General features: G+C 32.0%; 1 long non-coding RNA gene across 1 annotated transcript in view; it reads left to right on the forward strand.

Moving 5' to 3' along the window:
• The window catches only part of LOC116277679 (uncharacterized), a 214,511-nt gene that overhangs the window by 40,052 nt on the left and 162,329 nt on the right, over window positions 1–12,130 (forward strand). The window contains exon 2 of the long non-coding RNA XR_012077456.1: window positions 9,627–9,669. This is a non-coding gene — a long non-coding RNA (uncharacterized lncRNA). The remainder of the gene's footprint in view (window positions 1–9,626; window positions 9,670–12,130) is intronic.

Genomic DNA, 12,130 nt, shown 5'->3' on the forward strand with positions numbered 1-12,130 from the left:
TTTCATATGTATGTTTTCTGCCATTGAAAACTGGTCACTGTTAACCTCAGACTCACTGCTAGTGCTCAGGCCTCAGCGATCCCAATGTTTGAAGTTTTCGTAATTTGCACACTCATGCTCAGCATGTTCCCAAACAACAGATTCGATGACAGTGTACATGGATGTTGAAGCTTTTCCACCTCAGCCACACGTGGGCTGAAACCAGCTCTTCCCAATAAACCTCTAACCCTGGAATTGTGTCTAAAGTCAGTATAGACAATCATCTTTCCTGGTATGATCCATTTTGGAATTTTTATGACTCTTTCTTGCTAACACTCATTGGTTGGAACCATCTCACTTCATCAGCCTGCAGTAATAATATTAAAGCTCAACAAGGAAATGATCTTAATCATTCTTCGGGGACAGCTCCTTGGATCCTGTGAAAATGTGCTCATCTCCTTCTCAGTAAACAACTTTGCATAGGATGGATTGTAACTGCTAACTTCACAAGAAGCTCTGGTACTTGTCTCCCTCAGGAATGCTTATGCAACCACTAACCTTAACTCTGCAAAATTAACAGTTGATTTTCAAAGAGCCATAAAAGAAAATTCTAGGGAAGATTTGTCCACAAAAACAAGGGCACATCTGGAAGCATCTTAAAATATATATATATATTTTATTCAGCTACATATAGAGATGGAATTATTTTATAATATTTTACATGATCTTAAAAACCCACATATGAAGTTTGCTTTTTCAGATACAATTTTTTATGAATTAATAGATGTAAATTAAACAAAATCATTCTTTTCTTTGTGTAAATTTTACTATCCATTTTATTGTCCGTAGTAGTAGGACAAAAATTTATAACTCACAAGTATAATGAAAATTTGTAATTAAATTCTTCTTTGGAGTTAGTACATAAAAGAACTGAAAAATATACATGACTGGAAGTATGTATATAACATTGTTTCTGAGTATTTAAAATTCTATACACTACCATTTGGTGCTGATATTTTCATAGCTCACATTTATTCGTACCTGTGATTACTGCCTCTATCAACCCCAGCTACCCTAAGCCTCACCTAAGTTGAGCACTCCCGGCATAATTGTACAATTAAAAATTTCATGTGAGTTATTAAGTCATGATTTCCCAGCTCCAAATACATCTTTCTGTACTCTGCTTTGTCACGCTGACACTGGAGTCTACACACGACATTTCTTCGTGATCAGTTGGCTTCCTGTTAGGGTCCTCCAGTAGAGGGCAGGGGGTGAGATTGGAAGTCTGGAAGAATGAAAGGAAACTAGGTTCTCCATGTGTCTTCGGTCCCTGCTGAGCAAAAATCCTTCTCTCTGGCAGCAGTAGTTTGCCATGGTGTCCAGTTTCTTTCCTCCCTAGCAGAGCTAGTCTCCTGGCATCCTCAGAGGCACCAGCTCTATGGTACTGCCACGTAGAGGCCTGAGTCCCAGTTCTGGGAATGACCTTCTTCCAAGCTGCCAACACAGCCACCCAGCACCCCTTCTGAGAAGTCTGTTCCTAACCTAGAGGATCCCTTCTCCAACCTTCCCAGTTCAGATACCACAACCTCACTTCCTCTGTTCTCCCAGACATAGGTATTTTCTGCAGTTACTAACTGCAAATTTAGTCTTCCCTTCTGGTCTTTTTCAGTGTTCCATCCCCTGCTTAATAAATTCCTATTATTCTATTCTCTTTTTTATTTATTTTTAATTTTTTACTGAAGTATAGTCAGTTTACAGTGTGTCAGTTCCTGGTGTGACGCACAATAAATAGTTCAGTCATACATATACATACTTGTATTTATTTTCATATTCTTTTTCATTACAGGTTACTACAAGATACTGAATATAGTCCATGTACTATACAGTATAAACTTGTTCATCTATTTTATATATAATAGTGTCTGCAAATCTCAAACTCCCAATTTATCCCTTTTCTTAATTGAAACAACCATTGTGGTTTCTTTTTCCCTCACTGAAACCCGACCAATGAAATATAGACCTTTAACTGTAAATCTCATTAATACCTATATTTACTGCCACAGTGAAAACCAAACCTGTATTGCAAGGAGTACCAAAAGTCGTATGGATAGTTGTAAATTAGCCCTGAGATTCTTTTATAAAACCTCCCATGAAAATGAATTAGTCATGAAGAGGAAATATTCTTGGACAGCTTTACCTTTTTCTGTCTAAATTGGTTACCTGCTTTCTCCTCTCTTACTTGGGAAGTTTTTTTTTTTAAATTATTTCAGAAATGGCAGTAGCTCTTTTATTAATATTTTACTTAGAAAACTAAAACTTTTCAGTTAACTGAATCCTAATATGGTGAATTGTAAGGTCATTATTTGGGATTGCCTGCAAAGATAGAATAGTGTTAAAGTATGATTTATCAATTAAAAAGTGTTATTTTTCCCCACTTTAGGGTAAGAAAAGGAATAGTTCTGTTAAATTTTAAAATGATTAATTCAACAAGTAATTCTACTGGGGCCTGGCATTTTCTTGATTATACTTAACACTTCATGCAAACTACAGATTGGATTAGAAAGAAAGCAACAATTCCAATCAAAGCTTTTCTGTTTTACAACAAGAAAAAATTATTGAGTGTAAAATGTGAGGTTCAATAGTAACTACTTGCTAATTTTGAGGCACAAAGCCCTGCCTCATTTAATCATTTCAAAAAAAACTTAGTGCCTGCCTTGCATTTTTTTTTACTATGTAAATAATAAAAATACAACAATAAAGAACACTTTTTGCCACTGAGAAGTTAAAAATATAGTCAAAGGATGAAATTAAAAATACATAAATTCATTAAAGATGGTAATATAGTACAATAGTAACTGTTACTAAGAACTGAATACATTTGAGAGAATGGATAAGAAGTGGCAGAAGATGAAGGAAAAATAACTCAAATATTACACATGGTAAGATAGCTGTTGTCTTATTTCTCACTCATAAACATTTACAAGGAAAAATTGCTGAGGGATATTAGCGATGATGAAGAAGAAAGTCATGAAAATGAATTGAGGAGAGCTGTGAGATATGAGATCTGGTGAATAGTGTAAACTGATGGAAAAGTGTTCATTTAAATGGAAAGTAAACCAAGACCAATGGGAACATGTTTTGAAAGTTTATCAGTCCTGTAATATCTCAAGTTGAAATAGTTCCTAATTGTGAGAAGCACCTGGTGTGAATTTTGGTATGGTCAAACCAGAAAGTTTAAAGTTAATGTGGCACATAGAAATAAAATCTCTAGAGAAATTTGTTAATTGTTCAAAAACAACTGACCAATGAGAAGTTTTTCTTTGGTTTTTGTGACAAAATGTGAAAATAAGTAGGAAAATGTAGATTATGCATATAAATTGTCAATATCAGTATATTAGGTGACAGAATTACTGCTTTTTGTTAGGGCTTATTTTTTCTAGGCAATTTATGTAAACATATATAAGCAGTTGATGTGGCAATTCAAAAAGAAAATATCAAGCTCAAAAATCTAATTATAAATCTAAATTTCTATATTCATACTCTATAATTCAAAATATAGGATTTGATGAGACATAGTGAACACAGATATAAACACAAATTACTTATATGCATATGCATAAATATAAATAACACATTTGTATGTAAGATATTATATATACATATATAAACATTTAATACATGTGTGTATTTATAGAAATGTGTATCTATATAGTTTGCATATATACACACACATACACAAAATAAACTTTAAGATAACAGTAAGGCAAATAGAGACAAGAAATGAATAATGGATAGTAAAAAGAAGCACCAGAAAATCCAGGTTAGTTGTTTCTACAAATAAACGCAAAGCTTATTTCAGATATTCCTGACTGCCAAAGTATAAAAATAATTCTCATTATTTAACATAAAAATGTATAAATCAGTTAAATGGACCTATAAAAATGTTTTTGAAATACTCTACTTTTATGTAGATAATACAATTAAAATTTTGTTTGTATTCATTACATTGTCTTGTCAAGTATACAGTAAGAAAATGCAAAAAGTGGAGTAATTTTATAAGAGTGTTAAAACATTTTTATTACCGTTTTTAATTTTGATTCTCAATAAACTTTTGAGAATATTAAATTGTACTATGAGAATGCAGGGGAACTGGCATATTATGTTCTGGGCATGTAAGTTTCTGTTGCCCTAAGTTGAGATCATAATAGCACATGAAACTAGAAAAATAAAGTGAAAGCATGTAATTTATACAATTTTAATGTAATTTTTTTTAGTCAAACTTAGATGTGTTGGTAGTATAGAATTCCCAAAAGGTGATTGAAAGTAAAAGTGTATTGAACACATTAGTCACATGGTTGACTAAGTTTTTATTTTTCTATACAATTAAAGTTTCAAATACTATTCAGAATGACAGTAAATATACTCTAGTTAATGGTTACATAAAACAAAGTGTGAAATCTTAAAAACTTGATTTTGAACAAATAAAACAACTCCCCCCAGTACAAACCGTATGTATCCACTTATATAGAGTTCCCAAACAATATTAAATCTTACTACTTAGAAATGGAAATACAATTGCCAATTAAGAAATATAAATAAATAATGATGTTACTGCAGAAAAGGAAAAAAGGTCTTGGTTCTCGTCTTGCCCGAAGGAGAAAAATTCAAATGGCAGACAAAAGAGTTGTGTAATTAAGGATTTTACTAGCAAAGCAAAAGTACACCTTCCAAAAATGAACTGATCCAAGAGAGGAAAAGCAGTGAAGTCTCCCCCTAACCCCCCACCCCTGTTTCTTTAGTGAGGTTATCTAGGGGCTGTCTTAAGCTAATTTGAAAGTTGGCATCATTTGAGTGGCATGTGTAGGTTATATTACCTTTTCCTTATTGCATATGCCCTTTCCCACAATGCATACAGAAAAGCCCACTGTGGGTGTCAAAACTGCAATGCTAATTACATTATAATGAACACTGGGTCATGCTGGGTTGGGTCCTTCTCCCCACTATGAGAACCAGCAGCTGTTTGGTTCTATCTGGTTTTACGCTGGCACTCAATTAGAGAAAGTAAAACTTTTTCAAGGCCCTTATTCTGAGCACAAGTGTACTGTTTTCTTCTAGGTTATTCCCTCCCCTTTCTACTCCCCGTGCCCAGTGCCCCTTAGATAGTTAGTCCCATCTAACTGCCTAACAATTATATTCATAAAGCCAGGAAAGTGGCTGCCTTTAGGGTGAGAAGAAGAAATTGTCATTGGCAAGAATATTGATTCCACTGGGGTCTTGGGAGTGTGCTATTTCCAACAAATGCAATAGATAACACCAATGTTATAATTATTTTAAATCAATATTTGCATTATCTTTTTGTATATTATGTATAAAGACAAGTTAATTTTAATTGTATTCTCTGCCCAAAAGTAGAACATAAGTGTTTTGAAGCAAAGTCAAGGTTTTTCTACATAAGTCTTGTAAGATCTACTCAAGTTTTGGAACACATGCTCAACTCAAACTTCAGACAACTCCTTCAGAAAGTATAGAGGAGAGTACATTGTGAAAACTTCAGTGGCATTTGATGCAAATGTTTAGGTAGAATAGCTAAAAATAATTTTAATATGATGATGTAATTACATTTTTTTGTACAAAAGTTAATGTATACGTGAAAATTTACAGTTAACAATGATTACATAAGATGTTTCAGAGTGTCAGCAAAAGCAGTGATGTATTTTGGCAGTGCTATTATTAAATTACTTGGTACTTTTTGAGCAACAACAACAACAACATAAAATCAATTTAAACCAACCATAGGATTTAATAGTAAGACTTTATCAGAATAGAAGAGTTTTTCTTGACGGACTTTCTCTCTCACACAAGAATGTTGAAAAGTGAGGGCCAGATTTATCTAAATTCTGTAACCTTATCCTTTGGCATACAGCTATATGCTTTTTACCATTTAATAACAAAAATTCTCTTAATTCATGTGACCCTCTGTAATTTATTGTGATGTTGTTACAATAATACTTTTCTGAAAAAGCAATCAAAGCTTTGAATTTACATATCTATGCAATGTGTTCTGGCCCATATGTGGTTAGGATCTAAGAAATCACAATTTTAAAAAAAGCCAATAAATGCAGGAAAGAGTTTAAAATTGTTCTAATAGACTTCTTCATCAGGTGAAACTGAGCATAACAACAGTCAATTATGAACGAGCTGCAACTGGAACTGCCTGTTCCTCATAGTTATTGGAGACCCAGCCATGCATTTTATTGAGGAAAGCTTGCACAGTGATTTGAATGAATATAGATTATTTACACCTCTTCATTGTGTGTGTGTGTGTGTGTGTATACACCACCATATTTTAGGGCTTCAGAACAATATTAACATTAAATTGATTTTAGACATCCCAACTCCTAAAATTTTGTCACAAGTACAACATTTATTTATATGAAAAAGAAATGGTGATTGAACTGATTTAGTTTCTTCCGTGAAATGTGAATTCCGTTTATGCCAAGTTGCATTGGATAAAGGAAATTTTCATTATTTATTCATCCTTAAATCAGATCTAATTTATTGTTTTCTAACATTGAAATACTGATATTTTCTTTAGAAAACTCCTATTTTTCTAATATTTTAAAATCCTAAGTTTCTATTCTAATTTTATTGTAGGAAAATAAATCATTTAATAACAATTTCATAGCTCTTAAGAGGTCATTATTTTAATCACTAGACTTTTAAATTCACTTATACCCACTGTTTCACATTTTGAGTTTATATTGCTTAATAAAGTATAAGCATTATATAGATGCTTCTACTTTCTTTGATTCAGAATTTTAAAGAAAAAAATACTTGTACTTCCATCCGTTTAAACCTAGTATTTCTCTCTGTATGTCCTCATTTGACAGATATTGAAATTATCAGTAGGACTTGCCTTTTCTATTTAACATCACTAATCATATTGCATACTTAAAGTTGTCAATGATCATTAGTAATTGTTATTTGGTGCAGCTTCTTATAAATTACTACTGAAATAAATTCTATTACAATATATAAATCCTAGTTATGTGCTCATAAATAAGACTGTACTGGTTCTGCGTCATTGTATTAACATTCATCATTTTTGTTAGTGCTTAGTATTAAAATAGTATGCAAGAAAATATATTAATAAATATTCACATTCCAAGTATGATATTTCCTAATATTTTGAAAAATAAACCATCTGTGGATAGCAGGGGAAAGACAGTGATTTGGAAATATTCTTATTTTTTCTTATTCTAGGAAATTCCATTATTCTAGAAATATTGACATGACCATTTATTTTTAATATTGAAATATTTGATATTTAAATATTTAGATGTGATATTTTATAAGTATTGTTTTTGGGAACAATATTGCACAATGGTTTGTGCATTCTTTAGTGGTAGGGATGTCTGAGTTCTACCCAGGTTTAAAATTTCTTGGAATTTGACCTTGGTAATGACTTAACCTTACTGATCTCAGTGCTTTTTCCTCAGATGTATTTTATGAACACTCATTCAAATAAATATCTTCAATTTTATCCTAGCTTATAACTCCTCTTTTACCCTGCTTTATTTCTCTTCTAAGTAATTGTCACTATCAAATGCTTTAGTGAATACTTGTTATTTTGTTTATTGTCTCTCTTCCCCACTAGCATGTAAGTTGCATGGGGACGCAGCCTTTTTCTGTATCCCAGGACCAATCACAGTGACTGAAGCAAAGAAATCACTCATTAATTATTTAGTAGAGGAATAAAAGAATGCGGGAATGAATAAATGCCCTAAAAGGGGCTTTTGAGAAATTTGTCCCTGTTCTTAATTAGAAAATTCATCTGCAACAAATCCACAATGATTTTAGAACTTGAAGAAAGTGCCTCCAGTCAAAGATAACATACTTCTGAATGGTATTGTTACACATTTTAGCTAATATGACCTTCTCACACAGGATGTGGGCTGGTAGATAATTACAATATGCTTTTTACTTTGTAGAAACTGATGCTCAGAAAGGTACAATAGGTGTTTGTGTGTGTGCATATAGATAGACAGATACAGAATATAGATAAAAATGTAGATACTTAGGAAGACTTGGGCCCAGAAGTGAATACTAGGACTCTTCAGTCATAGTATATCCCTCCCTCCTTCAGTTGTCTTTTAAATAAGTATTTTTTCTTTCTACATTGCTTAATTTGTAAAAATAGAAATTTTAGATAAGTTTTGCCAGGCAGCAGCTGAATTCACGCAGGAGGGGCATTATCTTAATTATACCACTGGTTGGACTGATAGAGACCAGCAGTGCCTAGAGTCATATGAGCATTTGGTTATGCCATTTTCCCAGGCCATCTGTGTACAAATGAGGGTGGTGATGCCAGAACAGGCAATCAGGGTTCTGCAAGAAATAACACTTTGTGTTGATCTTTTGCGTAGAGTTATTTACAGAATATGCAAATTGAAAAGTCCTTAATTAACATTCTTATTCTCGAAGTCTCTGTCTTAACCCTTCAGCATCATTGTTTCCTTTTGAATATTCACATACAATTCTTTCAATATATATAGTTTTTCAAAAAGAACTCTTGGAGGAAAATGATATTTAGGGTCCGTAATCATGGACGGCTTTTTTTTTTTTAATTGCAGGGAATGACACCAACAGGGCAAACATTCAAAGGCAAACTGCTTTCAAACAGCATGCCACCATGAGCAAATAGATTTGATAATGAGAGATTTTGTAATTTACAAATCATTTGTTAAATTGACAATCTCTAGGAGGTTTTCTATTATTGCTGCTCTTCATGGCATCTCCTTGTTTCATTACTTTAGCAATTAACCTTATTTTGTTTTAATTTAAAGGGAAAAAAAGCAATCTGCCAGTTCTTGTGCTTCTATTACTATGGTGGGGGGTCAGATTTTGAAATATTTGACTTCTACACAACAAGAATAGAGATTTTTCCCGGCTAGCTTCTTAAAGTACTTTCCAGAAACCCAAAAACTATAATAAAATGATAATTTTATTAGAATAGTATTTCGCCCAATGATAAATAGACAAAAAAGGAATGGAAGATACTACAAAGGAGAGATTATATGCCATAATATTGAACTTGTGGTCAATTAAATATATTGAGCATAACCTCATAATAATTAGAATCATTTATATTAAAGGAGTTATTTAAAATTTTAATTTACATTTTAAAGTTCAAATTAATTTTTACTGGAATGAATAGATGTTTTCTGATATCAGCTGTAGCATTAAGTTTCATTTTTACAGTAAGCTAAGTTTTTTTCAAGCCATGAAAGAGACATTTAGCAAAAAGCATTGACTGAAAGAAACAAAGAAATTAACCTATTTTAGAAGCAAAATTGTTTGCAAGTGAAATTATTTGTAAATTCTTTGCAAAATTTATACACTTTTTCTTTGCCATTTTAGTACTCATATCTAATCAGACAAATAATTAATATCAGTGGCTTTCCAGAGATATATTATTTATCTGTCTATTAATGCCACCTTTCATCCAAAGGAAACTCCTGTATTCCTCTGTAACTTCCCCCTAATATGTGTCCATTTTCTCTTCACAGCTTTTCTATTATTGTCAATTGTTTTTATCAATCACCGTCAGAATCTGATGCATTTCCTGTATTTTTTTTCCCTTTTAGTACAACGAATTCAGCATTACTCCATGGATCCTCGTGTCAAAAGGTACTTTGTTGTAAATTTTATTCCTAAATCAATGTGGTATTTTGAAAAGTTAATAATAACTGTGTTCTGATTTTTAAGCAACTTGAATTTTTTTATGCTGCATTATCAGTAGATTACTCTTCAGAAGGTAATAGTTTAGTGCCACATGTTGACACAGATTTGAAGAACATTTTAAGCTATGCTTGGTTGCTTCTCTATAGTAAATTAACTATATTTCTTGTTCCAATTTATCATTGTAGACAATAAATATCCTTCCTCTCTTAAAACTTTGTTCTGTGAAAATAAGTTCCACAAAAGTCTTTATTTTCTACATTTGGAGGATATTAGTATAATTTTGCAAGTTTATTTTAGGATTTGTGGCTTATAATAAAAAATTAAATTTCAAGCAATGGTAAACATAGTCTAATGTAAAAAAAGTCATATACTATTCTATGCAAGGGAAATGTAGTATAAGCCACTTTGCTTATAATTTGAAGTCAAAATGTTTCATTCACACAGAGAAAAACTTAGGAACAGTGAATGAAAATTGTTTGCTGATCTTACTGTAAAATTGTCTATAAACATTGACACATATCAGTGATGAATGATACTATAAAGTGTTAATTTCTATTAAAGATAGTAAGTTTTGTCTAATGCTAGTTGGGTAGGTGGTATTCTTTTACTCAGACGTATCGTATGGTTGCCTCATTTATACCACTATGAAAACCCTGATTCATAGTATTAGAGTAACCCTAATATCTTATAGATTATTATTTTTATTGAAACACATTCAGTTACAATGTGTCAATTTCTGGTGTACAGGAAGATGTCCCAGTCATGTATATGCATATGTATATTCATTTTCATGTTCGTTTTCATTGAAGGATATTCCAAGATTTTGAATATAGTTAGTTCCCAGTGCTATACAGAAGAAATTTGATTTTTTAAAATCTATTTTTATATATAGTGGCTAACATTTGCAAATCTCAAACTCCCAAATATATCCTTTCCCAGCCCTTTTCCCCGTTGGAAACAAACAAGTAAGTTTCTTTTCTGTGTCTGTGAGTCTGTTTCTGTTTTGTAAATAAGTTTGTCTTTTTTATTTTTTATTCCACATATAAGTGATATCATGTATTTTTCTTTCTCTTTCTGGCTTCACTTAGAATGACAATCTCCAGGGCCATCCATATTGCTGCAAATGACATTATGTTATTTTTTATGGCTGAGTGGCATTCCATTGTATAAACATACCACAGCTTCTTTATCCAGTCATATGTCGATGGACATTTCAGTAGTTTCCATGTCTTGGCTATTGTAAATAGTGCTGCTATGAACATTGAGGTGCATGTATCTTTTCAAATTGGAGTTCCCTCTGGATGTATGCCCAGCAGTAGGATTGCTGGATCATATGGTAGATCTTTTTTTAGACTTTTGTGAAATCTCCATACTGTTTTTCATAATGTCTTCACCAAACTACATTCCCACTAGCAGTGTAGGAGGATTCCCTTTTCTCCATAGCCTCTCCAGCATTTATCATTCATGGCCTTTTGAATAATGGCCATTCTGACTATGTGAGGTGATACCTCATTGTTGTTTTGATTTGCATTTCTCTAATAATTAGCAATATTGAACATTTTTCTCATGTGCCTATTGACCATCTGTATGTCTTCATTGGAGAATTGCTTAAGTCTTCTACCCATTTTTGGATTGGGTTGTTTGGGGTTTTTTTGTTATTAAGTTGTATGAGCTTTTAATATATTCTGGAAATTAAACCTTTGTCAGTCATATCACTTGCAAATATTCTCTCCCATTCCATAGATTGTTGTTTTGTTTTGCTTATGGCTTCCTTTACTGTGCAAAAGCTTATAAGTTTAATTAGGTCCCATTTGTTAATTTCTGCTTTTATTTCTATTGCCTGGGTAGACTGCCCTAGGAGAACATTGCTAAGATTTATGTCAGAGGATGTTTTGCCTATGTTTTCCTCTAGGAGGTTTATCATGTCTTGTCTTATATTTAAATCTTTAAGCCATTTTGAGTTTATTTTTGTGTATGGTGTGAGGGAGTGTTCTAACTTCATTGATATTTGTGCTACCGTCCAGTTTTCCCAACATACTTGCTGAAGAGACTGTCTTTTCTCCATTGTATATTAAAACCTTTAAATTTCCATAATGATATATTAAAATAAAAACTTAAATAGATTTGTTAGTTACTGACATAGAGATGTAAAATTATAATGATACAAATTTTTGAATTTCATATTTTGAGAGATGATAACATTCCACTAAATAAATATTAAGTAATAGATATTGACAATTAAAAATTATTTATGCTACTTGGAATGAGTAACTTGCACATTCATTCTATTTGAGTTTATAAATGGTGAGAAATTGCACTCATGAAAGAATATAACTAGTGTAGTAAAGTACATTATATTTGGTAATATGATGTTTTTCTCTAGTTAAGATATTTTATTTATAATAAT

The sequence above is a fragment of the Vicugna pacos genome, chromosome 1 (genome assembly GCF_048564905.1).
Source record: "Vicugna pacos chromosome 1, VicPac4, whole genome shotgun sequence".
Taxonomy (NCBI): Eukaryota; Metazoa; Chordata; class Mammalia; order Artiodactyla; family Camelidae; genus Vicugna; species Vicugna pacos.